This window comes from Symphalangus syndactylus, chromosome 4, assembly GCF_028878055.3.
Source record: "Symphalangus syndactylus isolate Jambi chromosome 4, NHGRI_mSymSyn1-v2.1_pri, whole genome shotgun sequence".
NCBI lineage: Eukaryota > Metazoa > Chordata > Mammalia > Primates > Hylobatidae > Symphalangus > Symphalangus syndactylus.
Window position 1 is genome coordinate 86,240,351 of NC_072426.2, and position 27,964 is coordinate 86,268,314.

Below are 27,964 nucleotides of genomic sequence, written 5' to 3' on the forward strand. Positions count from 1 at the left end.
TTGGGATTACAGGCGTGAGCCACCGAGCCCGGCCTGAATCCTGGCTTTTGAATGTACTAGTGTTGTGACCTTGGGCAAGTTACTTAACCTATCCATAAAGTATTATGAGGCTAAAGTGAGTAATAATACATATAAAACATCTAGTTCATTGTCTGGTTTGTATATTCCCAAAATAAATGTTATTATTTTAAATGGAAACTGTTGTTTAATTTGATAATTCATATAATTCATGGCTTTTGAGAGCCTGCTCTACTCAAACCCCATTAAAAGCAAGCAGGAACATTGTGAATGAATGTTGGGCAGATTATTATGCAAGTGACTGAATTTGACCTTGCCTGTAATCAGGTTCAGCAAAAGTGGTATTTTCTTTCTTTTTTTTTTTTTTTAAATTGAGACAGAGTCTCGCCCTGATGGCCAGACTGGAGTGCAGTGGTGTGATCTCGGCTCACTGCGTCCTCTGCCTCCTAGGTTCAAGCGATTCTTTCACCTCAGCCTCCCAAGGAACTGGGATCACAGGTACATGTCACCATGCCTGGCTAATTTTTGTATTTTTTGTAGAGATGGGGTTTCGCCATGTTGGCCAGGCTGGTCTTGAACTCCTGACCTCCAGTGATCCGCCTGCCTTGGTCTCCCAAAGTTCTGGGATTACAGGCGTGAGCCACTGAACCTGGCCAAAAGTGGTATTTTCTATTGCATTTGAGGTAACAGAAATTGATGGGCTTGTCATTGCGTTTGGCGTGGCTTTTTTTTTTTTTCCATGTTGTCTTTCTCCACTGACTGTCAAAAAAAAAAAAGGCACATTCATGAGTGCCACAAGAGAGATTCATGATTCCCGAGTGCTACAGCAGACCAAGGTTTATTTTAGTATCTAAAAAGTTTTTCATCTTTTGCTGATCTTGTTTATTAGAAATAAATATATTACTCTCCTGTATTAAAATTTAACACAATATTGGCAAGCTAAATTTAATCAAATATTCTGCCCATTTTAAAATTCACTTCCTAGCCTGTCCATCCTTCCTTGTTTTGTTGTTTGATTTTGTCTTATTGTATGCTTTTAGCAGCCTGAAGCCATGGTTTTTAGTTTCTGTCTATAGTGATAAGTGGAAAGGAGGGATGAGAAAGGGGCTTTATTGGCCCAACCAGAAATAGAAACCAAGAACCAGGACTGTATTATCTCCCTTGGACACCCAACACTATATAAAATTGATTCCTGCCCTGGCAGACTAAGCATTGGAAAGCTGGTGCTAAGAGTGTTATGAGAATTCCTAATAAATAGAAAAGCTCAAGGATTGACATTATAGTAAAAGATTTCATTTTGAAATGTTTATAATTTACTTATCAAGTTAACAATAAGGTGTTTTTATTTATTTATTTTTGTTTATTTTTATTTTATTTTTTGAGACGGAGTCTTGCTCTGTCACCCAGGCTGGAGTGCAGTGGCTTGATCTTGGCTCACTGCAAGCTCTGCTTCCCGGGTTCACACCATTCTCCTGCCTCGGCCTCCCAAGTAGCTGGGACTACAGGCACCCGCCACCACACTCGGCCAATTTTTTGTATTTTTAGTAAAGACAGGGTTTCACCGTGTTAGCCAGGATGGTCTCAAACTCCTGAACTCGTGATCTGCCCGCCTCGGCCTCCCAAAGCGCTGGGATTACAGGCGTGAGCCACTGTGCCGGGCCTTTTTTTGGTATTTTTATTTTATTTTATTTTATTTTATTTTTTTGAGACGGAGTCTCGCTCTGTCGCCCAGGCTGGAGTGCAGTGGCGCAATCTTGGCTCACTGCAAGCTCCGCCTCCCGGGTTCACACCATTCTCCTGCCTAAGCCTCCCGAGTAGCTGGGACTACAGGCACCCGCCACCACGCCCGGCTAATTTTTTGTGTATTTAGTAGAGACGAGGTTTCACTGTGTTAGCCAGGATGGTCTCGATCTCCTGACCTCGTGATCCACCCGCCTCGGCCTCCCAAAGTGCTGGGATTACAGGCTTGAGCCACCGTACCAGGCCCTCGTTTTTAATTTTTTGTAGAGACAGGATCTCACTATGTTGGCAGGCTGGTCTCGAACTCCTGGGTTCAGGTGATCCTCCTGCCTCGGCCTCCCAAAGTGTTAGGATTTCAGGTATGAGCCACCATGCCTGTCCTATGAAGTCATTACAAAGAAATTAAATTAATTGGTTTCATTGGCAGTATTGAATTTCAAAGCAGAAGGGCTGCTTAAGAGAAATAATGCCTTTGGAGTAATTTCTGATGCTAGATGAAACTCATGTCTCATTTAAGGTGTCCATCTGAATTTTATGTTTGGATGATTATCAATTATTCCTTAAAGCTTGAAGTGAACTCTGGCTCTCTAGGATAAATTAATCTTTATTTCTTTAATCTTTATTCCATTAGGGATATATTAAAGGGATCAAATTTTTTTTTAGAGTAATGTAAAATTAAGGGACTTCTTTTGTTAGGTTAATTTCTCAGGTTTTAAGATATCAGTATCATTGTGGACATTGACTACATTGTCTACTAAATTCTGTAATTTTAATTTATAATTCTCAGTAATTGGCTGGGTGTGGTGGCTGATGCCTGTAATCCTAGCACTCTGGGAGGCCAAGGTGGCAGATCACCTGAGGTCAGGAGTTGGAGACCAGCCTGGCCAACAGGGTGAAACCCCATCTCTACTAAAAATACAAAAAAATGAGCTGGGTGTGGTGGCAGGTGCCTGTAATCCCAGCTACTGGGGAGGCCGAGGCAGGAGAATTGCGTGAACCCAAGAGGTGGAGGTTGCAGTGAGCCGAGAACGCTCCATTGCACTCCAGCCTGGGTGACAAGAGTGAAACTCCATTTCAAAAATAAATAAATAAATAATAAAAAGAAAAATACAAAAATTAGCTGGGCATGATGGTGGGTGCCTGTAATCCCACCTACTCGGGAGGCTGAGGCAGGAGAATCACTTGAACCCGGGAGGTGGAGGTTGCAATGAGCCAAGATCACACCACTGCACTCCAGCCGGGGCTACAAGAGTGAGACTCTATCTCAAAATAATAATAATTCTCAGTAATTTTTGCAATTTTTTTGGTACCTAAAATAATTTCTGTTATTGTGTTGGATAACTTTGTCAACTTCACTTTGGGAATATCTAAATATAGGTAGCTGCATTTGAGCCAGAGGAATATTGAGTTTTTTTGTTGTTGCTTATTTTTGAGGCAGCCTTGCTTTGTCACCCATATTGGAGTACGTTGGCACAATCATGGCTCACTGCAGCCTTGACCTTCTGGGCTCATGTGATCCTCCCAACCCAGCCTCCCAAGTAGTTGGGACTAAAGGTGTGTACCACCATGCCTGGCTAATTTTTAAATTTTTTTTGTAGCGATGGAATTTTGCTATGTCACCTAGGCTGGTTTCGAACTCCTAGGCTCAAGCAGTCCTCCCACCTTGGCTTCCCAAAGTGCTGGGATTACAGGTATGAGCCACCATGCTCAGTTGAGAAATACTGGGTTTTAATCAAGATTATTGTCTGAATATTGAGTCTTAATGACTTTTTTGATTTTGTTTGTTTGGCCATAGTATTAAGTTTGCAGTTGATAACCTTCTGTACTAACTAGAAGTAGTATAGAAACTGCAAATAAGAAAAAAAAAACCCAGGTAGGGCCGGGCGCGGTGGCTCACGCCTGTAATCCCACCACTTTGGGAGGCCGAGGTGGGCGGATCACAAGGTCAGGAGATCGAGACCATCCTGGCTAACACGGTGAAACCTCATCTCTACTAAAAATACAAAAAATTAGCCGGGCCTGGTGGCAGGTGCCTCTAGTCCCAGCTACTCGGGAGGCTGAGGCAGGAGAATGGCGTGAACCAGGGAGGCGGAGCTGGCAGTGAGCCGAGATGGTGCCACTGCACTCCAGCCTGGGCGACAGAGCAAGATTCTGTCTCAAAAAAAAAGAAAAAAAACCCAGGTAAAATGTTGATGGCTGCTATTTTTATTTAACGTATTAGTAAAGGAAAAGAAGTCAGGGACATTATGGAGGTCAAGTTTTATATTGTTAAAACCCAACTTCATGATTTATACATACTTAGAAATAGTATGAGTGATGTGTGACCAAAATATGATTTCTAGGAGGCATGATTGTTACATCCATGGAATAGCTGCATACACTTTATTGTTCTTGGTGCTTAAACTTTAGTTGTCCTGCTAAGATAAAGGAAGACATTCTTTCAGTTGGAAATCATAATGTATTTCTCCATTGAAACAGTATGGTTTGAGCAGTGCTATATATTCTTACTCATTATTCCTTAAATGAATATTTTAAGCTCCTGATAGAAGGCAGGTACTGTGTTATATGCTGTTTGTGTTACCAGAATACAAAGATGAAGAGAACAACGTATTACACAATTCCTAATCTCACATAAATGCTATTTTTTTTTGCTAGCTGTGGGGAGCACAAAATAAGTGGTTGAAAGTCATCTGACACAGTTAACATTTATTCCTTTCCTTTTTCATGGCTCTTAGGAATAAATTGTTCTACTCTATGGATTAAATTGACCTTTGTTTATTGCCTGGGATCCCAACTTTATTTCATAATTTTATTTCTTTGAGGAAACGTTTCACAAGTTTTATAACAAAGTATAACTCAATTTGGAGAACACAGTCTGTGCATAAGTTGGAGGCTACCTATTGTGAAATGGAAAAATGCTTGTCCTAGCATTACTGAGTTAATGTATAGCTGGTAGAAAGTTTTCACTTTTAATTGCTAACTTGCCTAGTGAGAGTGAAAGATTGATTATGGCAACTAAAATGTATAAAAACGACCTGAGTAGCTTTTAGGTACAGTCAGTTCTTCAGTAGAACAAGAATCTTTAGAGATAACTTTCACTAATTCTTTACTAGTTGTTTTTCCTATTTCTCTTGGATATGGATCATCAGAATGTTTTTTGTCCCTCTTACCCGTCCCCCCATCCTCCACCCCCCGCCCCCCTCTTTTTTGTTGGGAGGCTTATGTGAAAGCATTAGAGGCCTTGAATGTTTGGGTAGACAAGGTAAGTATTCAAATAAACCTTTCAAGATAATTGTGACAGTGAAATTATTTGATATGAAAAAGGATCTCAGTTATTAGAAAAAACACAACGGTGTTAATACTGACAGCCAGCATTGCTGTAAGTGTTTTATGTGCATTATCTCACTTAAGCTTTACAACAGTCCTAAGAGAGGAATGCTGTGGTTATTACACCCACTTGACAGACCAGGGAGCAGAAGCACAGAAACCCAAGGATTTCTGCCATCAATGTCATGCATTTGGCTAGAGTTATGATGTCGTGCAAGTAATGTACCTTCTTTTTCCCTCTAATTCATTTTTATGTTTTTCTTTTACAGGGCAATTTTGTTAGATTTAGTTTCCAGAGGTCAGGTTTGTGTGGGTTTTATGTCCTTGGGAAATCCTCAGTACCTTATTTCCCATATTTCATATTTTTTAATCTTAATTTTTTTCCCCTCAAATGTTATACAGTTTAATGAGTCAAGTGGCCTTTCAGGGATTATTAAAACAAACAGTAATTCTCAGCCTCCACCTTCATTTCCTCCTCTCATAGGTAACCATCCTCAACTCATAGGTATTTGGAATTTACCTGTGGTTTTTCAAGCAACATTTAAAAAATTGATTTACTCGAATTTTCAGTTTAGAACATAAATTATTTGCATGATTTGCTGTGTCTTTGTGACTAACTCAACCTAAACATTCTATCAGTTGTCCAAATTTCCCATTTTCTTTCAAATTTCCCATTTCCTTCACTTACTCTGTCAGTTTCATCATCTTGAAGAAGCCTTTTCCAGAGCACAGTGCTCCAACATGGAGTAGTCTCTGTTTTCTCATAGTGCCCAGCAATCGTCCTAGGAATTCTCTTTTCTTTTCTCCTGCATTGGCACTTCTGTTTCTTCTCCTCTTATGTCTTCCTGTTTCATGGGAGGCAAATATTTGATACCTTATGTTTTTTGAAAACACTTTATTTTCCTCTCACCCTTCATTAGTGGTTTCACTGTATGTAACATTGAGATTGATGATTTTGCTCCATTGTCTTCTAGCTGGTGTTATGCCTGTTGAAAGTACAAAATAATTCTGGAAGCTTATCTATTGTTAGCTATTTCTCTCTTCTGGAAGCTTGTAGGATCTTCCCTTTGTTTCCACTGTTCTGAAACTTATAAATGATACGCTTTAATATGGTTGTACTGTATTTTAAACAATTATGCTCTGCACTCAGTGTTTTTTTTTGTTGTTTGTTTTTGTTTTTTAATTTTTAAATTTATTTATATATTTTTAAATTTATTGTTTTTGTTTGTTTTTTGAGACGGAATCCCACTCCCACCCAGGCTGGAGTGCAGTGGCATGATCTCGGCGCACTGCAACAACCTCCGCCTCCTGGGTTCAGGTGATTCTGGTGCCTCAGCCTACCCAGTAGCTGGAATTACAGGCATGCATCACCACGCCAAGCCAATTTTTGTTTTTTTGTTTTGTTTTGTTTTTTGAGCAGAGTATCACTCTGTCGCCCAGGCTGGAGTGCAGTGGCGTGATCTCGGCTCACTGCAACCTCCACCTGCTGGGTTCAAGCCATTCTCATGCCTCAGCCTCCCGAGGAGCTGAGATTACAGGTGTACCACCACGACTGGCTGATTTTTTTGTATTTTTAGTAGAAACGGGGTTTCACCATGTTAGGCAGGCTGGTCTTGAACTCCTGACCTCAAATGATCCACTCACCTCGGCCCCCCCAAAGTGCTGGGATTATGGGCATGAGCCACTGTGCCTGGCTTCACTCAGTGTTTTCAGTTAGGAAACTTAACATTGTTTAGTTTTGGGACATTTTCTTGAATTATTTCACTGATTTTTTTTTCCTCTCTGTTTTCTCCCATGGATTCCCCATTGCATAGATGCTGAATTATCTTGACTGGACCTCCAGTTTTTTCTTCTTTATTCTGTTGCCATCTCTTTGATTCCTTATTCTTTCTGATAAATTTTCCTAAGTGTAATTTCCAAGGACTCTTTGGAAAAGTAGCAATTTTTTTCATGGATGGAGTATCTACTCTTTTGAGACAGGGTCTTGCTCTGTCGTGGCTCACTACAGCCTTGATTGCTCAGGCTCAAGCGATCCTCCTGCCCTAGCCCTCCCAGTAGCTGGTACTACAGGCCTGCACCACCAAACCTAGCTAACTTTTTTGATTTTTAGTAGACAAGGTCTCGCTGTGTTGCCCAGACTGGTCTCGAACTCCTAAGCGCCAAGCATTTCTCTTGCCTCAGCCTCCTAAAATTCTAGGATTACAGTGGAGTATCTTCCGTATTCTTTCCATGGACACTAATGATGGGGTATAAAATTCCTTTTATTTATTTGTTTTTTTATTGACATCAGAAATTCCTGCTAGTAAAATTCTTTTTAAATTTTAAGTTCTTTTCTTCCCACAGTTGTCCGTATTTCCTCCAAGTTCCTTTTCTATTTTTTGTTTTCCTTTGTTTTCTTTTTGTGGTAGATGCTTTCCTCAGATGAGTGGTAATCCTTGGCTATTTGCAATTATGCCTCTAAAAGCTGATTGGAAGCTCTTAGTACCTCATTGGTACTTGTTGACTAGAGTTCACTCTAGGGTGATCTATCTGTGTCATTTGCTGGGGCACCCTTCATGTCAGCTTCTGATTACTTTTCCCTTTTCTGAAAAGGGAGAGAGGTCTTTTAATTTCCCGTCTGGTGGGAGGAGGTCTGTATGCCGCTTCTGTTGGAGAGTGAGGGAAGTAGGGCAGTGAAGATTTCAGCATTCAGTACATATATGTGTTTTCTTAAGGCCTCTGTTTTCATTAAGCCTCCCCTGCACCAATGTGCTTTATGTTCTCCTGCTCTGAAATCCTCTTGAGGGAATAATCCTCTAGAATTTTGCCTTGGTGGGAAAAGCATAGTAACCTAACCATGTGGTATTTAGGAAGGTACTGAGAGATTGAGCAGTTTCCTAAGGAGCTTTCAGCCAGCCTTCTTTATTTAGTGCTCCTTCCACACCTGTTTCTTTTTTTTTTTTTTTTCTTTTTTTTTTTTTTATTATACTTTAGGGTTTTAGGGTACATGGGCACAATGTGCAGGTTTGTTACATATGTATCCATGTGCCATGTTGATTTCCTGCACCCATTAACTCGTCATTTAGCATTAGGTGTATCTCCTAATGCTGTCCCTCCCCCCTCCCCCCACCCCACAACAGTCCCCGGAGCGTGATGTTCCCTTTCCTGTGTCCATGAGTTCTCATTGTTCAATTCCCACCTATGAGTGAGAACATGCGGTGTTTGGTTTTTTGTCCTTGCAATAGTTTACTGAGAATGATGTTTTCCAGTTTCATCCATGTCCCTACAAAGGACACGAACTCATCATTTTTTATGGCTGCATAGTATTCCATGGTGTATATGTGCCACATTTTCTTAATCCAGTCTATCGTTGTTGGACATTTGGGTTGGTTCCAACTCTTTGCTATTGTGAATAGTGCCGCAATAAACATACGTGTGCATGTGTCTTTATAGCAGCATGATTTATAGTCCTTTGGGTATATACCCAGTAATGGGATGGCTGGGTCAAATGGTATTTCTAGTTCTAGATCCCTGAGGAATCGCCACACTGACTTCCACAATGGTTGAACTAGTTTACAGTCCCACCAACAGTGTAAAAATGTTCCTATTTCTCCACATCCTCTCCAGCACCTGTTGTTTCCTGATTTTTTAATGATGGCCATTCTAACTGGTGTGAGATGGTATCTCACTGTGGTTTTGATTTGCATTTCTCTGATGGCCAGTGATGAGGAGCATTTCTTCATGTGTTTTTTGGCTGCATAAATGTCTTCTTTTGAGAAGTGTCTGTTCATGTCCTTTGCCCACTTTTTGATGGGGTTGTTTGTTTTTTTCTTGTCAATTTGTTTGAGTTCATTGTAGATTCTGGATATTAGCCCTTTGTCAGATGAGTAGGTTGCAAAAATTTTCTCCCATTGTGTAGGTTGCCTGTTCACTCTGATGATAGTTTCTTTTGCTGTGCAGAAGCTCTTTAGTTTAATGAGATCCCATTTGTCGATTTTGGCTTTTGTTGCCATTGCTTTTGGTGTTTTAGACATGAAGTCCTTGCCCACGCCTATGTCCTGAATGGTATTGCCTAGGTTTTCTTGTAGGATTTTAATGGTTTTAGGTCTAACATATAAGTCTTTAATCCATCTTGAATTAATTTTTGTATAAGGTGTAAGGAAGGGATCCAGTTGCAGCTTTCTACATATGGCTAGCCAGTTTTCCCAGCACCATTTATTAAATAGGGAATCCTTTCCCCATTTCTTGTTTTTGTCAGGTTTGTCAAAGATCAGATAGTTGTAGCTATGTGGCATCATTTCTGAGGGCTCTGTTCTGTTCCATTGATCTATGTCTCTGTTGTGGTACCAGTTTCTACAGGCGCTGTTACCAGTTCCTGAGCCTTTTGAGGATTCTGTGGACGAAGGTTGGTTTTTGGCTTTCCATACTGCTGGTTTCTTGGATCTGCTATGTTAGTTACCATTTATGCATTTGCTTTCTAGCTTTTAAGTTTTGTTTATGCCTTAAAAATACCTGATGAGGGCCAGGCGTGGTGGCTCAGACTTGTAATCCCAGAACTTTGGGAGGTCGAGGCAGGTAGAATGCTTGAGTCTGGGAGTTTGAGAGAAGCCTGAGCAACATAGCAAAACCCCGTCTCTACTATAGAAAAATGAACTCAGTGTGGTGCACGCCTGTAGTCCCAGCTACTTGGGAGGCTGAGGTGGGAGGATTGTGTGAGCCTGGGAGGTGGAGGCTGCAGCGTGCTGAGATCATGTCACTGCACTCCATCCTGGGTGACAGAGTGAGACCCCATCTCAAAAACAAAAACAAAAAACCCCCAAAAACCTTATTACTATTTTAGCACAATTTGGGGAAGAAATGAAGTTAAATATGTATGTTCCATCTTCTCTTTACCCAGAACCTATTTCTAATTTTTTTTTTGTTAAGCATCTTTTTTATTGTGGTAAAATATACATAAAATTTATTATTTAAAAGTATATAGTTCAGTGAGTTTTTTATATACTTTTATTATTTAAAAGTATGTAGTTCATTAAGTACATTCACAGTGTTTTACAGCCATCACTACTTTCTAGTTCTAGAACTTTTCTATCACACCAAAAAGAAACCCCATACTCATTAAGCAGTCACTCCCCCATTCCCTCCCTCGCTCAGCCCCTGGCAGCCATGAATGTGCTTTTTGTTTCTATGGATTTGCCTTTTGTGGATATTTCATATAAATGAAGTCATTCAGTATGCGGCCTTTTGTCACATGTTTTCATTTACCATAATATTTCTGTGGTTCATCTATGGTATAGCATAGATCAGTGCTTCCTTCTTTTTTATGGCTGAATAATTTTCATTGTATGGATATATCACATTTTGTTTATCAGTTCATCAGTTGATCAGTTGATGAACTTTTCGGTTGTTTCTGCTTTTTCTGGCTATTGCAAATAGTGCTGTTATGAACACTGATGTACAATTTTTTGGGGGGAACATTTACTTTTATTCGTTTGGGTATATACCTCGGTGTGGAATTGCTGGATCATATATGGTAATTCTGTCTTTAACTTAATGAGGAACTGCCAATCTGTTTTCCTCAGTGACTGTAACATTTTATATTCCTATTAGCAATACACAAGTGTCCCAGTTTCTCCACATTTTTGCCAACACTCTTTTCCATTAAAAAATTTTTATTATAGTCATTCTACTGGGTGTAAAGTAGTATCTTTTTGTTTTGATTTGCATTTCCCCAGTATTGAGCCTCTTTTCATGTGCTTGTTCGCCATTTGTATATCTTCTTTGGAGAAATGTCTGTTTAAGTCCTTTGCCCACTTTAAATTGTGTTGTCTTTGTTTTGTAGAGTTGTAAGAGTTCTTTATACATTCTGGATACTAGACATGATTTTCAAATTTAGGTACATGATTTTCAAATCTTTTGCCTCTAGATGTTTTTTACTTTTTTATTTTTGATCCTTGAACCCATCTATATTCTATGGTTGTGATGTAATGATGACAGAATTGGTGTCATTTGTGTTTATTTACCAGGTTATTTGGAAGGATTATATTTTAGGTGCTCTCCTCTCCCCCAGTAAATGGTATTATGACACAAGGGTTATAAAGGACAAGACAGAAGGGGAAGTTGGCTTGCTTCCAAAATGTGGTCCCAGCCGAAGTGAAGTTAGTTACACCAATAACTACAGTCAAAAAGCTATTTTTATCCATGATAATGTATTTGTTGTTATTAATATTAAAGATTATATTTTGCCAGGTGCAGTCGCTCACATCTATAATCCCAGCACTTTGGGTGGCTCAGGCGGATGGATCACTTGAGCTCAGGAGTTTGAGACCAGCCAGGGCAACATGGTGAAACCCCATCACTACAAAAAATGAAAAATTAACCAGGCTTGGTGATGCGTGCCTGTAGTCCTAGCTACTCACGAGTCTGAGGTGGGAGGATAGCTTGAGCCCAGGAGGTCAAGGCTGTGGTGAGCCGAGATCGTAGCACTGCACTCCAGCCTGGGCAACAGGACAAGACCCTGTCTCAAAAACAAAACAAAACAAAAAAAACACGACTATATTTCTGCATTAAGTGGGGGTATGGAATCCGATCTAATATTTGAGATAATAATTGTTATAGTATTTTATTGAGCTTTTATTGGGTACCAGATGTGTTCTAAGTTTTTTTCATGAATTATTTTCGTTAATCTTACTCGTTGTGTCCTGAATGAGTACTCACATATTTGTGGAAGGGCTCAATGGTCCCTAAACCCTTAGATGCTGTTTTGGAAGGTTAACTTGCCAAAGGTCACATAGTTGGCAAGTGATGAAGCTGAGATTAACATTAAGATCTGATTCCAAAGTAGTCTTTCTTAACTATATTGCTTTATGTGGAGTTTTGCAGTTGATATCTAGACAGAAAATCTCTAGCAATGGAAAAAAAACTAATTTTTAATTAATTTTAATTTTTTTAGTGTTTTGCTTCTTTTATTTTTTTTATTTTGTGAGCCACCATGCCCAATTGGTTTCTTTTAAAAGACTAGTTAGCTTGTGCTTTAGGCCTCTTGGTTAATCTGTGGTATTTAATTAATATCTTTGAAATCCTAAGATTTACTGTATCACTTCTGCAATATCTAAATTTTTCCTTCTTATTTCTATTCTCCTTCTATAGTCCTTTCCATTATGTCTAATCATTAAAACATTGTTCTTGTTTTCTACTGCAATCTAATTTTTAGTGTTATACTGTTTCCAGATGCCATTTGGGTCATTTTCAAAAAAAGATGAGTAATAATTAGCAAGTAATGAATATTGTTCTTTTTACCATTCATTAAGAACAATTGTTAATTGTCTTATTCTATTGTGAAGAATATCTGTCATTCCTGCTTAGAACCTGGGTTGATAGCAGGATATGAGGAAGCACTAAGTGTACACAGAACAATATAGCTGGAAAAAGTATGTATGTTAAAGAATAATATGTTGTCTAAGGACAGAATGGAACTGATCACACAGGTTCTTTTTTGGTAAGCTTCAAAAATTCTTATCTCCCATAAAAGTACTTTTTCGTTTATAATATGCAGCAATAATTTTCTGTTTAGTTAATTAGTTTTAAAGCAAGCTTAAACTTATAATTTATAAAGAATCATATTTGCTCCCTATCATTGTTTTATAGCTGGGACTACACTGACAAATAAGAAAAATAAAATTCCTGCCCTTGTGGAGGAGACAGTTAAGCAATGAGACAAATACATTTCAGATGGAAATGAGGACAATGGAAGAAAAGCAGAGCAGGATGAAGGCATGAAGGGTGACTGGGATCTGGTCAATCTTTAGATAGTGTAATTACGGGAAACTGCTTTGAAAAGGTGACTTCTGAGCAGAGATCTTAATGTACTGAGGGAGTGAACCATTCAAAGTCTGGGGAAAGAATTCGGCTTCCTCTTCGGATGTACAAAATTACAAGATATTGCCATTCTCTTAACTGAAAACCTATAAAAGCAGGATAAGAAGTACAGTTTCCAAAAACCCACCAAAGAGCTGAGGACACAAGGGAACTTAAATGAACCAAACTCCAGAAAGTAATCAAGCTTTCATAGTAGAGAAGAAACCCATGGTTGCTCTAGGATGGAACAACCAAAGGAGTAGGAATCCACCATAGATGAGGGGAAAGGAGAAACCAGCCACATTTTTTTAAATCAGATTTTTAATGGCCACGTATGGGCTGGTATGACAGATTAGGGTCCTGAAAAGCCCTAGCAACTCTGGCACCAAAGAGCAAGTATGCACCCACACTCCAGCTCCTACCCACAGATGTTCACTGAATGTTCAGGAGTGGTAAGCCAAAAGCCTGGGCCAGTGACAAACTGGCATAGATAATACCTGAGGCATTTGGAACCTCTCCCAAGTGTAGGGCAACCACCCTCAGAAGGCAGGATTGCTAAGAGAAATCCAGCAGAGGCACTCCAGGCTTTCGGTTCTGGAATGCTGCAGGCAGGTGAAGAGCTGGAGATAACTCTCACCCCACACTCTGGCAGTCCATGTTTTCAGCCACCAAGGACTGGGGACAGGGCAGAAGAGGTGAGTGAAACTGCTCTAATTCATTTCAGGCCTTCACAGAATGTAAGGAACCTGCCCTCCAGAAGGCTGGCTGGGGAGGAGGAGCAGGGCTGCACGAGGGCACCTGAGCTTCAGAAAGCAAGGTGTGCAACTGGGGAACAAGGAGAATCTAGCAAACCAAACTCTGACCATTGCGCTTAACACAGAGATACAGCTCCTACAGTTTTTTTTTCTTTCTTTTTTAAAATATAAACTTGAATTTTTGAAATAGTTTCAGATTTAAAGAAAAATTGCCAAGATAGTATAGAGAGTTCCCATAAATGCTGCCTCCAGGTTTTCCTATTTTTATTTTTCTATTTATTTGTTTATTTATTTATTTATTTATTTTTTAGTTTTTCCTATTTTTAACACCTTATATTAGTATGGTATATTTGTTATAATTAATGAACTAATACTGACATATTTTCATTAACTAAAGTCCATACTTTATTTACCTAATGTTTTGGGATCACATTTAGCTGTCACGTCTCCTTAGGGTCCTCTTGGTTTTGGCATTTTCTTAGACTTGAGCTTCTCATCTCTTGTTTTTGATGACTTTGACAGTTTTGAGGAGTATTGTTCAGGTATTTCGTAGAATGTCCTTCTATTGATATCTGTTTGGTATTTTTATCATTGTTACAGTGAGGTTTTGTATTTTTGGGACGAAGAACATGCAGGTTAAGTACAATTTTCTTTCCTTTTTTTGAGACAGTGTCTCACTGTCACCCAGGCTGGAGTGCAGTGGTATGATGACAGCTCACTGCAGCCTTGAACTCCTGGGCTCACGCTATCCTCCCTCCTTAGCTTCCTGAGTAGCTGGGACTACAGATGCATGCTACCACACCTGGCTAATTTTTTTTTTTTTTTTAATAGAGACAGAGTCTCACTGTATTGCCTAGGCTGGTCTTGAACTCCTGGGCTCATGCAGTCCTCCCACTTCAGCCTCCCAAGTAGTTGGGACTACAGACATGTGCCACTATGCCTGGCAGTACCATTTTCATCACATCATATTAAGGGGACATACTGTCAATATGACTAATCAGTGTTGATATTGACCTTGATCATCTGGTTGAGGTAGTGTTTGTGTATTTCTTTACTACAAAGTTACTCTTTTTTCTCCTCTGTTTACATACTGTACTCTTTGGAAGGAAGTTACATATGCGCAGCCTACACTCAAGGCATGGAGATTTATGATATCCCTCCTCAAGGGCAAAGTGTCTATATAAATTATTTAGATTTCTTCTGCATGGGAGATTTGTCTCTTCTTCCTCATTTATTTATCCATTCAATTTTTTAAATATTAGTATGGACTTATGGATATTTTATACCTTGGGTTAAAATCTTATTATTGCTTTATTTATTTTATTGGTCAAGTTGTTCCAGCTTTGGCCACTGGGAGCTCTTTCAGTTGGTATAACTTTTTGATATACCACTGTCAGTGTATGTGTGTGTATGTGTGTTTGCACTTTCTCACTTTCTGGCACTACAAGATGCTCTAGTATATTTAGGGACTAAAGCATGTAGTATATGCTTTAGTATATGCTTTATCTAGTATATTTTTCTGTCTCAATCCTAGAATTAGCCATTTCTCCATGGAGCCTTGGTTCCTTTTACTGGAGAATGGAGAAACCAAGATCTAGGTGCTAGGTGTACATGTTGCTACTGGGGTGTTGTTGCTTGTAGGCCATCTCAGCTGACAGAGCCAGAAAATACATGTATTTATACTACCCTGTATATAACCACATATCTATAAATATGTCTATATGTATCCATCTATATCTAATTAAGCTAAACATGAGTTTATATTGATGTATTCAGTTCCAGTTGAGTCACTACATGGATGATTCTAACCTCCTGCCCTTGCTTATCTGAAAACTCCTGCTCCAATAGTGAGAAATCTGTCTCCTACCATCAGCCACCCATTTACTTAATCTTTCTACTCTAGTATATGCGTAAGGTACTCCCGCAGTTTTAAAAATTGGTGGCTTGGCTGTGAAACACAAGCAGGTCTCTGTAATTTTACCTAGGCTGAGATCCCAGACCTGCTCAAGTGAAAAGCTTGATCTCAGTCCTTAAATATTTGAAGCCAGTGATTAACTGTCAAATTAAAGCTGCATCATAGCCCACACCCAGCTCAGTTACATATTGGATTGACTCAGACTCCCTTCTAGTGTCCTAACAGAAAAATTGTCATGTCTTTTTCTGGAAATAAAATATTACTTAATTTAATAAGTAATCTATTTTTGTATAAAACGTCTGGTGTGTAGTAAAAAGTTACAAGACACAAGAAAAGCAAGAAAATGTGACCAAAGGTCCAGAGAAGAAATAGTCAGTAGAAGAAGACCCAGAGATGACCCAGATTTAACAGAATTATCAGACAGGGATTTAAAGATAATTATGAAAAAAATGCTAGATGATTGAATGATAAAGGTTAACAATGTGCTTGAAAAGGTGGGGATTTCTGTAGGTCATGGAAATTATGCCAAAGAACCAAGTTGAAATTCTATTAAATAGAAATGAAAAATATACTAGCAGAGGCCAGGGAAAACAAAAAAAGGAAAGAAAAGAAAAGGAAAGGGAGGGGAGGGGAGGGAAGGGAGAAAGAAAAATATACTAGCAGAAATGAATTCATTACATGGGCTTAACAGTTTATGGACATAGCAGAAGAAAGAATCAGTGAATATGAAGACAGATTGGAAAGAGAAAAGACAGAAAAAGTCAGGGAGGGATAGAAAAGAGATTTCAGATCTGTGGGATAATATCAGATGGTCTAACATATATGTAATTGGAGTTTCAGAAGGAGAGAAGAGAACGTGGCAGAAGACATTTGAAGAGACAATGCTCAGGAACTTCTAAAATTGATGAGGTCATCAATTCACAAATGCAAGAAGTTCAGCAAATCCCAAGCAAGTTAAATACAAAACAAAAATAAGCCAACAAATGTAAAAATCCCATATGTAGGCATATCGTAATCAAACTGCTGAAAATTGAAGATGGAAGAGATCTTACAAGCAACAGGAGAGCAACAGGAGAATAAAAGACACATTAGTTATGTGAGAGTGGCAACATGGGTTATGGCTAATCCATGTTTTCGGACCAGAAAAAAATGGAGTCTTAGCTGAGCATGGTGGCACATGCTTGAACCCAGGAGTTCGAGTCCAGCCTGGGTAACGTAGTGAGACCCCATCTCTATTTAAAAAAGAAAAGAAGTCCAGGCGTGGTGGCTCACACCTGTAATCTCAGAACTTTGGGAGGTGGGTGGATCACAAGGTCAAGAGGTCAAGACCATCCTGGCCAACATGGTGAAACTGCATCTCTACTAAAAATACAAAATTTAGCTGGGTGTGGTGGTGCGCACCTGTAGTCCCAGCTACTTGGGAGGCTGAGGCAGGAGAATCACTTGAACCCAGGAGGTGGAGGTTGCAGTAAGCCAAGATCACGCCACTGCGCTCCAGCCTGTCGACAGAGCGAGACTCAGTCTCAAAAACAAAGAAAAGAAAAAATGGAAAGTTGAAGACAATGAGATGACATCCATAAAGTACTGAAAGAAAAAAAACCAACATGTTAACCTAGATTTCTATGCCCAGCAGAAATAGCCTTCAAAAATAATGGCAAAATAAAGACTTTTTGGACATATCAAAAAGGGAAAGAATTTGTTTCCAGCAGACCTGGACTGTCAAACATTAAAACATACATATTAACAAGATGTGGGTTTTACAGCATATATGTGATTATACAACCATGAAAGAACAAAAAGGAGGAGATGGAATTATACTGTCATCCATTTCTTACTCTGTGAAAAGAGACTGTAGTAACTTAAGGATGCATATATAATCTCTAGAACAAGCACTAAAAACACAAACAGGGATACCATAAAGTCAGTACATCTGCCCAAGAGGGATTAACTGCTATGAGAATCATTCTTCTACTGTAAACAGCTAGAAAACAGGACAAAAATACATGAAACAACTGTTTTCAGACATTGGACAACAGGCAGCACAGGATAGTGATCCTGAGAGAAGAGAAATAACTGATATGAACCCTACAGGGGTTCCTATAGGCAGTTTCCAGATTGTAGCACAGAGTAGGGGAATCCAAATGGAGCCCAGGAGAGTTTGGAGAAGCCAAGGCAATTAGAATTTGTGGGGCAGAAAACAAGAATAAAAGGAACTACACAGAAATCTATAGAAGTAAGAGAATCTTTGATTGGACACTCATCTGCACATGCAAAGTGTGGAAGTCAACAATGCTGGAGAAAGTCACATTGGAAATCAGAACACTGAACAATTCCAGGAGCTCACACAGAGCTGGGAATAGTTTATGTTTCCATTAGGCATAGTGGAGAGACTGTCATACACAGGACATTGGCTAGAGTCTTCAAAGTGGGGTTAAATTAGCTATAGACTAAAGGCCTTTCTAAACCTACCCTAAGCTTCAAGGCAGGTTTTGAAAGGACCAGGCTGATTCTAAGTAACTCAATTATGTGCCAAAACTAAACTTTTAAAGAATACAGTAAAAGCCAGCACCTGACGATTAAAATGTTCAGCATTAATAATATATTAATAAAAGATTAGTAGGCATACAAATAAAAAGCAGGAAAATGACCTATAACCAAGAAAAAAATCAATAGAAAGAGACCTAGAAATGTGGAATTATTAGGAATAATTCTGATGATTGAATTATCAGCCAAATATGTTAATACAAGTATTATAATGACTAGTAGAGAAATGAATGATAGATAAAAAGACACAAGCCAGATGTGGTGACTCATGCCTACAGACGTGAGGGTGGGCAGATCAGCCTGCCCAACATGGCAAAACCCTGTCTCTACTAAAAATACAAAAATTAGCTGGGTGTGGTGGGATGTGCCTGTAATTCCAGCTTGGGAGGCTGAGGCACGAGAATTGCTTGAACCCAGGAGGCGAAGGTTGCAGTGAGCTGAGAACATGCCACTGTACTCCAACCTGGGTGATGGAGTGAGACTTTGTCTCAAAAAAAATAAAAGGCTCACAAGTAGTATCTAAAGATGAAAAATACCAAATATAATATCCAAAACTGGGGGAAAAACTGGATGTGATTAACAGCAGATTAGACACTGTGGAAGAAAAGATCATTAAATGTGAAGGTATAGCGGTAGAACCTATTCTCATTGAAGCACAAAGAGAAAAAAATACTAGAACAAAGTTAATAGAACATCAGTAACTTGTGGGACAATAGCAATTTGCCTAATATATGTATAATTGGAGTTCCAGAAAAGTGGGGAAAGGTAGAAAACAATTACTTTAGGAAATAGTGTCTGGGTGGCCGGGCAGGTGGCTCACACTTGTAATCCTAGCATTTTGGGGGGCCGAGGGCGGGGGGGCAGATCATTTGAGATCAGGAGTTTGAGACCAGCCTGTACAACATGGTGAAATCTCGTCTCTACTAAAAATACAAAAATTAGCTGGGCTTGGTGGCATGCAACCGTAATCTCAGCTTCTCGGGAGGCTGAAGCATGAGAATTGCTTGAGCCAGGGAGATGTAGGTTGCAGTGAGCCAAGATCATGCCACTACACTACAGCCTGGGCAACAGAGTGAGAACCTATCTCAAAAAAAAAAAAAGAAAGAAAATAGTGGCTCATCATGGTGGCTCATGCCTGTAATCCCAGCACTTTGAGAGGCTGAGATGAGAGGATTTTTTGAGCACATGAGTTCAAGACCAGCCTGGGCAATTTCCTTAAAAAAAAAAAAAAAAAAGAAGAAGAAAAGAAAAAGAAACAGTGAGTATAAATTTTCCAAATCTGATGATAACCATAAACTCTCAGATCCAAGAAACTCAGTGAACTCTAAATAGAATAAATAAATACAATCATACCTAGGTATGTAATAATAAAATTAGTGCCAGTCATGGTGGCTCATGCCTGTAATCCTAACACTTTGGGATACCGAGGCCTGGAGTTTGAGACCAGCCTGGGCAACATAGTGATACCCCTATCTCTACAAAAATTAAAAAATAGAAATATAAAAAGTTAGCCAAGCATGGTGGCACTTGTCTGTAATCCCACTTACTTGGGAGGCTGAGGTGGGAGGATCACTTGAGCTCAGGAGGTCAAGGCTGCAGTAAGCCATAATTGTATTCCACCCAGGGTGATAAAGCATGATGGGAGATCCTGTCTCAAAACAAAACAAAACCAAAAAAAGACCAGGCACAGTGACTCACACTTGTAATCCCAGCATTTTGGGAGGTCAAGGTAGGATGATCGCTTGAGCCCAGAAATTGGAGACAAGCCTGGGCAACATAGTGAGACCCTGTCTTTCAAAAAAAAATTTAAAAAGGCAGGCATGGTGGCATGGGCCTGTAGTCCTGTCTACTTAGGTGGCTGAGGTGGGAGGATTGCTTGAGCTTGGGAGGTTGAGGCTGCAGTGAACTGTGTTCGTGCCACTGCACTCCAGCATGGGAGACAGAGCAAGATCCTTTCTCAATAATAACAAATAAACCAATGTTACAATTAGAAGAAATAAATTCTGGTGTTCGTTTTTTTTTTTTTCCTGAGATGGAGTTTCGCTCCTGTTGCCCACGCTGGAGTGCAATGGCATAGTCTCGGCTCACTGCAACCTCCACCTCCTGGATTCAAGATGATTCTTTTCCCTCAGCCTCCCAAGTAGCTGGGATTACAGGCGCGCACCACCACACCCAGTTAATTTTCATATTTTTAGTCCACCATGTTGGCCAGGCTGGTCTCAAACTCCTGCTCTCAAATTCTGGTGTTCTATTGCATAGTGGGGTGAGTATAGTTAAGAGTAAAATGTTATTACAAAATAGCTGGAAGAGGGGCTTTTGAATGTTCTTTCACAAATGAGAAATGCAGGAGGTGATGGATACACCACTGCTCTGATTGGATCATTATGCAACATGGATATGTATCAAAACATTGAATTGTGGCCGGGCATGGTGGCTCATGCCCGTAATTCCAGCACTTTGGGAGTCTGAGGTGGGCGGATCACCTGAGGTCAGGAGTTCAAGACTAGCCTGGCCAACATGGCGAAACCCTGTCTCTACTAAAAATACAAAAATTAGCTGGGTGTGGTGGTGCATGCCTGTAATCCCAGCTACTCGGGAGACTGAGGCGGGAGAATTGCTTGAACCCGGGAGGTAGAGATTGCGGTGAGCTGAGATTGCGCCATCGCACTCCAGCCTGGGCAACAGAGCAAGACTCCATCTCCAAAAAGTAATAAATTGTACCCGATAAATACGTACAATTACAACATGACAGTTTAAAAAATAAATTTTAAAAAAATTCTCTTGTGCCGGGCGCGGTGGCTCACGCTTGTAATTCCAGCACTTTGGGAGGCTGAGGCGGGCAGATCGCGAGGTCAGGAGATCGAGACCACAGTGAAACCCCATCTCTACTAAAAATACAAAAAAAAATTAGCCGGGCGTGGTGGCGGGCACCTGTAGTCCCAGCTACTTGGAGAGGCTGAAGCAGGAGAATGGCGTGAACCCAGGAGGCGGAGCTTGCAATGAGCCAAGATTGTGCCACTGCACTCCAGCCTGGGTGACAGAGCAAGACTCCGTCTCAAAAAAAAAAAAAAAAAAAAAAAAAATTCTCTTGTACTTAAGAGCTGAATAAAAAATAAATTTTTAAAAGGAGAGAAGTCTTCTTAAAAACCAGTTATTTACCCCATCATTAAGTTATAATGAACTTTCTTATGGGAATTCTTTGATAAGGAAGCTCCTTTATGCTGAAGTTTTATTCTTTTCATACCTGTTTAGATAAGTCAGTGCTTTGGGAGCATATGTCATATGACTCAATGGCAGTGTTCTAACTTGGAGTCTAGCTCCACATTGTGCAAAGGCAAAAAAACCAGAGAGTCAGTGTGGTAGTTAAGAACTTAAGTTCTGCTGCTTGATTTCCTACATTCCAGTACTCCCTCCACTACCTGCAGTCTTCCTGACCTGGGGCAAGTTCCTTTTGTAAACTCTGTGTTCTAGGGGGATGGTGGTGGAAGAAGGATGGTGATTTGAGCCAGGCAGTAGCAGGTGGAGGTGGAGAAAAGTGGTCAAACCCTGAATGAACATTAAAGATAGGACCAAAAGGATTTGATGAGAAATTGGAAGTAGAGCATGGGGAAAAAGAAAGATATCAGTGATGATGCCAAGGTTTTTGGCCGGGGGAACTGGGATAGTGGAGTTGTTATTTGCTGAGTATGACTTTTCACAAAGGAATGTCAAGGCGTAAGTAGCAAAGTTCTTCTTTTTTTTTTTTTTTTTAATTTTTCTTGATTGTGTTTGTTTTATTTTTCATCCTTTGTGGGAGGTGGGTGGAGATGAAAGCAAGCATAGGGCTTGGCAGGCATACCCCTGGCACCTACCTGTGAGTTCATGGTTACTAGTCTTAAAGTTCAGTCCTTTTTATTTTTACTTTTTTTTTTTTTTTTTTTGAGAGACGGAGTCTCGCTCTGTTGCCCAGGCTGGAGTGCAGTGGCACGATCTCGGCTCACTGCAAGCTCCGGCTCCCGGGTTCACGCCATTCTCCTGCCTCAGCCTCCCGAGTAGCTGGGACTACAGGCGCCCGCCAACACGCCCGGCTAATTTTTTGTATTTTTAGTAGAGACGGGGTTTCACCGTGTTAGCCAGGATGGTCTCGATCTCCTGACCTCGTGATCCGCCCGCCTCGGCCTCCCAAAGTGCTGGGATTACAGGCTTGAGCCACCGCGCCCGGCAATTTTTACTTTTTTTTAGAGACAGTGTCTCACTCTGTCATCCAGGCTGGAGTGCAGTGACACAATCACGGCTTACCATAGCCTTGACCTCCCGGGCTCAGGCGATCCTTTCACTTCAGCCTCCTGAGTAGCTGGGACTACAGACACGTGCCACCCTACCCAGCAATTTTTTTATTTTTTATTTTTTGTAGTGACGTAGTCTTACCATGTTGCCTAGGCTGGTCTCGGACTACTGAGCTGAAGCAACCCGTCTGCCTCAGCCTTCCAAAGTAAGGTACTGTAATTATAATCTTGAGCCACTGTGCGTGGCCAAATTCTGGCCTTTTGATGTTGCATGGTGCGGATGGGGAGGCGAAGTGTGATATTTTAGGAATTTGAGGATTTCTTCTTCAACCTTAGGTGTGACATTGGACAAATGACATCTGGGCTGAGACATTTTCTGGTAATGCTGCATCCAAAAAACTCTTATCCCATTGTCTCATAGCTTCATTTCACAGACCTGGCAGCCATGATCCTCTTTTTTTCCCCCTTAGTTGCCAAACATGGGTTCTCTGTCTTACCTCATTTGAGTCTTACCTGAGAGTCTCAAATGTATACCATAATTTTCAGACAAAATTCAACCTTATTTCAATTAGTATTTCATTGTTATTTAAAGATTTTAACAGGAAAGCTGAGCAATGTTTCCCTTTTTTTTTTTTTTTTTTTTGAGACAGAGTCTCGCATTTGTCACCCAGGCTGGAATGCAATGGCACGATCTCAGCTCACTGCAACCTCTGCCTTCTGGGTTCAAGCGATTCTCCTGCCTCAGCCTCCCAAGTAGCTGAGATTACAGGCATGCACCACCATGCCCAGCTAATTTTGTATTTTTAGTAGAGACGTGGTTTCTCCACGTAAGTCAGACTGGTCTCGAACTCCCAACCTCAGGGGATCCACCTGCCTCAGCCTCTCAAAGTGCTGAGATTAGAGGCATGAGCCACCATGCAGTTAATCCTGTTATATTTTAGATAAAGTGTAGTAGAAGGCACATTCTCCATTAATAGAATATTTATTCATGTGTTTATGTGGTTCTTAACTAGGAACACCATATAGTCTATCTCCAACCCTTTGAGAAGGAAAAAAGATCCTGACCAAACAGGACACCAGAAAAGCATGCTAAACTAGGACTGTTCTGGGCAAATCAGAAGGCATGTTCACTTTATTCTTTTTTTTTTTCTTTTTTTGTGACAGAGTCTCTCTCTGTCACCCAGGCTGGAGTACAGTGACGCAATCTTGGCTCACTGCAACCTCCACCTCCCGGGTTCAAGCGATTCTCTTGCTTCAGCTTCCCAAGTAGCTGGGACTGCAGGCATATGCCACCATGCCTGGCAAATTTTTTGTGTTTTTAGTGGAGACAGGGGTTTCGCTGTGTTAGCCAGGATGGTCTCGAATTCCTGACCTTGTGATCTGCCCCTTCGGCCTCCCAAAGTGCTGGGATTACAGGCATGACCCACTGCGCCTGGCCTCACCCTATTCCTAAGGCCAGAAAAGCAGCTAGAGTAAAGTTCACTTTCTGTTTGAGTGCTTGGATTTTATTGGGAGAAGGAAAATGCCCTGGAACAAGAGTGAAAGGGAGAAATTCCCGTTGTATTGCAAGCCAGAATAAGAGAGGCTCACCTGCACTGGCCTAAGTCATCTCAGGTGTTGATGAGAATGTGATTACAGATGTCTCACTTGAATACCAAAGACAATTGCAAAGGAAATTAAAAGTTATGCAAAGAGAGTGGAGAAGTCAGTTGTCTGCTCACAGGTTGGCTTTAGTGGCTATTACTTTGAGATACTAAATGAGCGATAGCTTTAAACTTCAACTGCTTTTGTTTCTGAGGAAAAAAACATCTTATATCCTTTCATAAGTCACATAAAATGTGTACATTTTCTATTATTTTAAATAGTAAATTTAGATACTAGTATTTACTAATTTTTTTTTTTGAGACGGAGTCTTGCTGTGTTGCCCAGGCTGGAGTGCAGTGGCTCAATCTCGGCTCACTGCAAGCTCCGCCTCCCAGGTTCACGCCATGCTCCTGCCTCAGCCTCCAGAGTAGCTGGGAATACAGGCGCCCACCACCACGCCTGGCTAATTTTTTGTATTTTTAGTAGAGACAGGGTTTTACCAGTTAGCCAGGATGGTCTCGATTTCCTGACTTCATGATCCGCCCGCCTTGGCCTCCCAAAGTGCTGGGATTGATTACAGGCGTGAGCCACTGCGCCCGGCCTGTAATTCTTTTTTTTTTTTTTTTTTTTTTTTTTTGGGACAGAGTCTTGCTCTGTTGCCCAGGCTGGAGTGCAATGGTGTGATCTTGGTTCATTGCAAGCTCCGCCTCCCGGGTTCACGCCATTCTCCTGCCTCAGCCTCCCAAGTAGCCGGGACTACAGGGGCCCGCCACCAGGCTCAGCTAATTTTTTGTATTTTTTAGTGAAGATGGGATTTCACCGTGTTAGTCAGGATGGTCTCGATCTCCTGACCTCGTGATCCACCCGCCTCGGCCTCTCAGCCTTTAGTAATTCTTAAAAGAGTTCAGCATGAATATACACAGTACGTGGGTTATTAGTACGGTGTTGTTAACACAAATGAACTATGATAGCAAATTGAATTTGGTTCAATCAGGTCAAAGAATAAAAGGATGATTTTTTTTAACCACCAGCAAAGAATAGTATAATGAACCCCATGCAACTGTCACTTAACTTCAATAATTTCAAGTTTGAGTAAGTTGCAGAGTAGTGATTTGAGCCCACATCTCTCTTGTTCCAAATCCCTTGCTTTTAATTACAATCCCATGTGGCTTCTTTGTCATTTGATGCTATTGAGCAACTTTATGATTTTTTTGGTGTTTTTGGTAAAATAGACATGAAAAGGCATTACTACAGGGAGTTTTTTCATTCTCTGGTAATAAGAGGGAAAAAGCACTCTCTTTTAATGATACATGTTTTGTAATAAGCATTTTTTTTGGTTGCAGTGTTCTGCAAAGACAAAACCTGCTGATACAGTTCATCCTGTTTTAGAAATCTTTGACCCATTCATCAGACTCTGACCACTCTAAAGATAAAGGATTATGGTTGTATTGGTTTTTCTGACTGAAGCGGCCTTCTGCAGATTGAGAAATTGTATAATTATTAACTGTGGTAATGGAGATGTACTTGCAAGTTTCATCTGGTATCTTAATGAGCTTTAACCCTCTGAGTACACCTAAAACATATCCTAGAATTATTGAAATTAATCAGTTGTCCATAACTTTTCTGTCTGTATAATTTGGCTGTCATAAATATTTTGTTTCCCCCTGCCCTTACCAGTTTCCATCCTCCTACTCACATACTCACAACTCCTATAAATTGGAGTATTTAGTAGCAGTAGCCTTTGGTATAAACACTTTTTAAAAATTTACTATTTTTTGAATTAATAGGGCCACTTTCTAGTCAAGTTTTTTTTGGGGGGAGGGGCGGTGAGGAGGGTAGGGTAACAGTTCCACACTTACAAGGGTATTTGTTCAGACCAAGTTTGTTCAACCCACAGCTTGCGGGGCTGCTTGTGGTCCAGGACGGCTTTAAATGCAACCCAGCATGAGTTTGTAAACATTATGAGTTTTTTTTGAGATTTTTTTTTGAGACAGAGTCTCACTCTGTTGTCCAGGCTGGAGTGCAGTGGCCCAATCTTGGCTCACTGCAACCTCCACCTCCTGGGTTCAAGCGATACTCCTGCCTCAGCCTCTGGTGTAGCTGGGATTACAGGTGTGCGCCACCACTCCAAGCTAATTTTTGTATTTTTAGTAGAGACGGAGTTTTACCATGTTGGCCAGCTGGTCTCAAACTCCTGACCTCAAGCGATCTGCCCACCTCGGCCTCCCAAAGTGCTGGGATTACAAGCGTGAGCCACTGCGCCCAGCCTGCGATTTTTTTTTTTTTTAACTCGTTAGCTATCATTAGTGTTAACTGTATTTTATGTGTGGCCCAAGACAATTCTTCTTCTTCCATTGTGGCCCAGGGAAGACAAAAGATTAGACACCCCTGATTTAGACAAATAAGTGAAGGCACACTGAAATAAGTTATATATAATAACCTTGTGCCGCCCAGCGCGGTGGCTCATGACTTTAATCTCAGCACTTTGGGAGGCTGAGGCGGGTGGATCACCTGAGGTTGGGAGTTCGAGACCAGTCTGACTTACATGGAGAAACCACGTCTCTACTAAAAATACAAAATTAGCTGGGCATGGTGGTGCATGCCTGTAATCTCAGCTACTGGGGAGGCTGAGGCAGGATAATCGCTTGAACCCAGAAGGCAGAGGTTGCAGTGAGCCGAGATCGTGCCATTGCATTCCAGCCTGGGTGACAAAAGCGAGACTGTCTCAAAAAAAAAAAAAAAAAAAAAAGGAAAAACCAAACCTTGTGTTTCATGGATCTCACATTCATCTCAGATATTTCTTGCCCTGGGAGATCCTCTGAATTCTCAGGACTGCTTCATGTCACCCCTTTATGCTCTACTATCTTCCCCTGCCTAGAAGGCAAGTAGGACTTTGAATCTCGCCTTTGATTCTACTGTGATCCTATCAAATGTAGTAATGCTAGAAATACAGGTCTGAAGTTTGGGAGAGAGATTGGCTCAGTATAGATTTGTAAAGCACAGTTGGATATGTGGTAGTTATATGAATGGGATTGGATGAAATTCTCTAGAGGTGTGTGGAATGGAAAGAGGTGGCCCAAGGAGGAAGAGAGAGAGAAAAATTGGAGAGGTAGAAGAACAATTTAGGAAAGAGTAATGTTCTAGAAACTAAGGAGAGAGTTTCACAACTGCAGTGGTGAAGCACTGTGAGTTCTTATTTGGCAATTTGGACTTCATTATTGTCTTATCACAGATAGGAAATGAAAGGTTGCAGGACATTTAGGAGAAAATATTAAGTGAGGACACAGAAGCAGTAAATGTCGTATACGCCTTTTAAACATTTTGGAGATTACCCATAGTAGGCCTGTCCCTTGGGTAAGGCAATTAGGGCAGCTTTCCTGGGCCCTATTTTGGGGTGGGGAATGACTCAGGGGCTTTATTATATGACTTTTTTTCTGAACATCAATAAAATTCAGTTCCAAAATTTTGTGATTAACTGTAGTCCTAAGAGCCTACGAAAAATGCAGATAATGGGCAGTTCCACATTGGTTGAATTGTCCCAGGCTTCTCTCTTCTAGAGATGCTGTCCCTTCCTTTTAATCCTGTAGTAGCTCCTATCACTGTTTTTTTTTTTTTTTTTTTTTTTTTTTGAGACAGAGTCACCCAGGCTGAGTGCAGTGGTGTGATCTCAGCTCACTGCAACTTCTGCCTCCTGGGTTCAAGTGATTCTCATGCCTCAGCCTCCTGAGTAACTGGGATTACAGGTGCGTGCCACCACACCTGGCTAATTTTTGTATTTTTACGGGGTTTTATCATGTTGCCTAGGCTAGTCTTGAACTCCTGACCTCAGGTGATCCACCTGCCTCAGCCTCCAAAGGTCCTGGGATTACAGGCGTGAGCCAAGGCTCGTGGCCTCCTGTCACTTTTTATAATTGTCGGTTTGTTTTTCCTCTCAGAAATGAAGCTCCTTAAAGCTCTCTATTATTGTTTTGAATTCCCAGGGC

At 40.7% G+C, this 27,964-nt stretch overlaps 1 protein-coding gene across 14 annotated transcripts in view; it reads left to right on the plus strand.

Annotated features, from left to right (window-relative positions):
* LOC129480896 (shieldin complex subunit 2) overlaps positions 1-27,964 on the plus strand; it is a 146,513-nt gene that overhangs the window by 78,515 nt on the left and 40,034 nt on the right. The window lies entirely within an intron of this gene.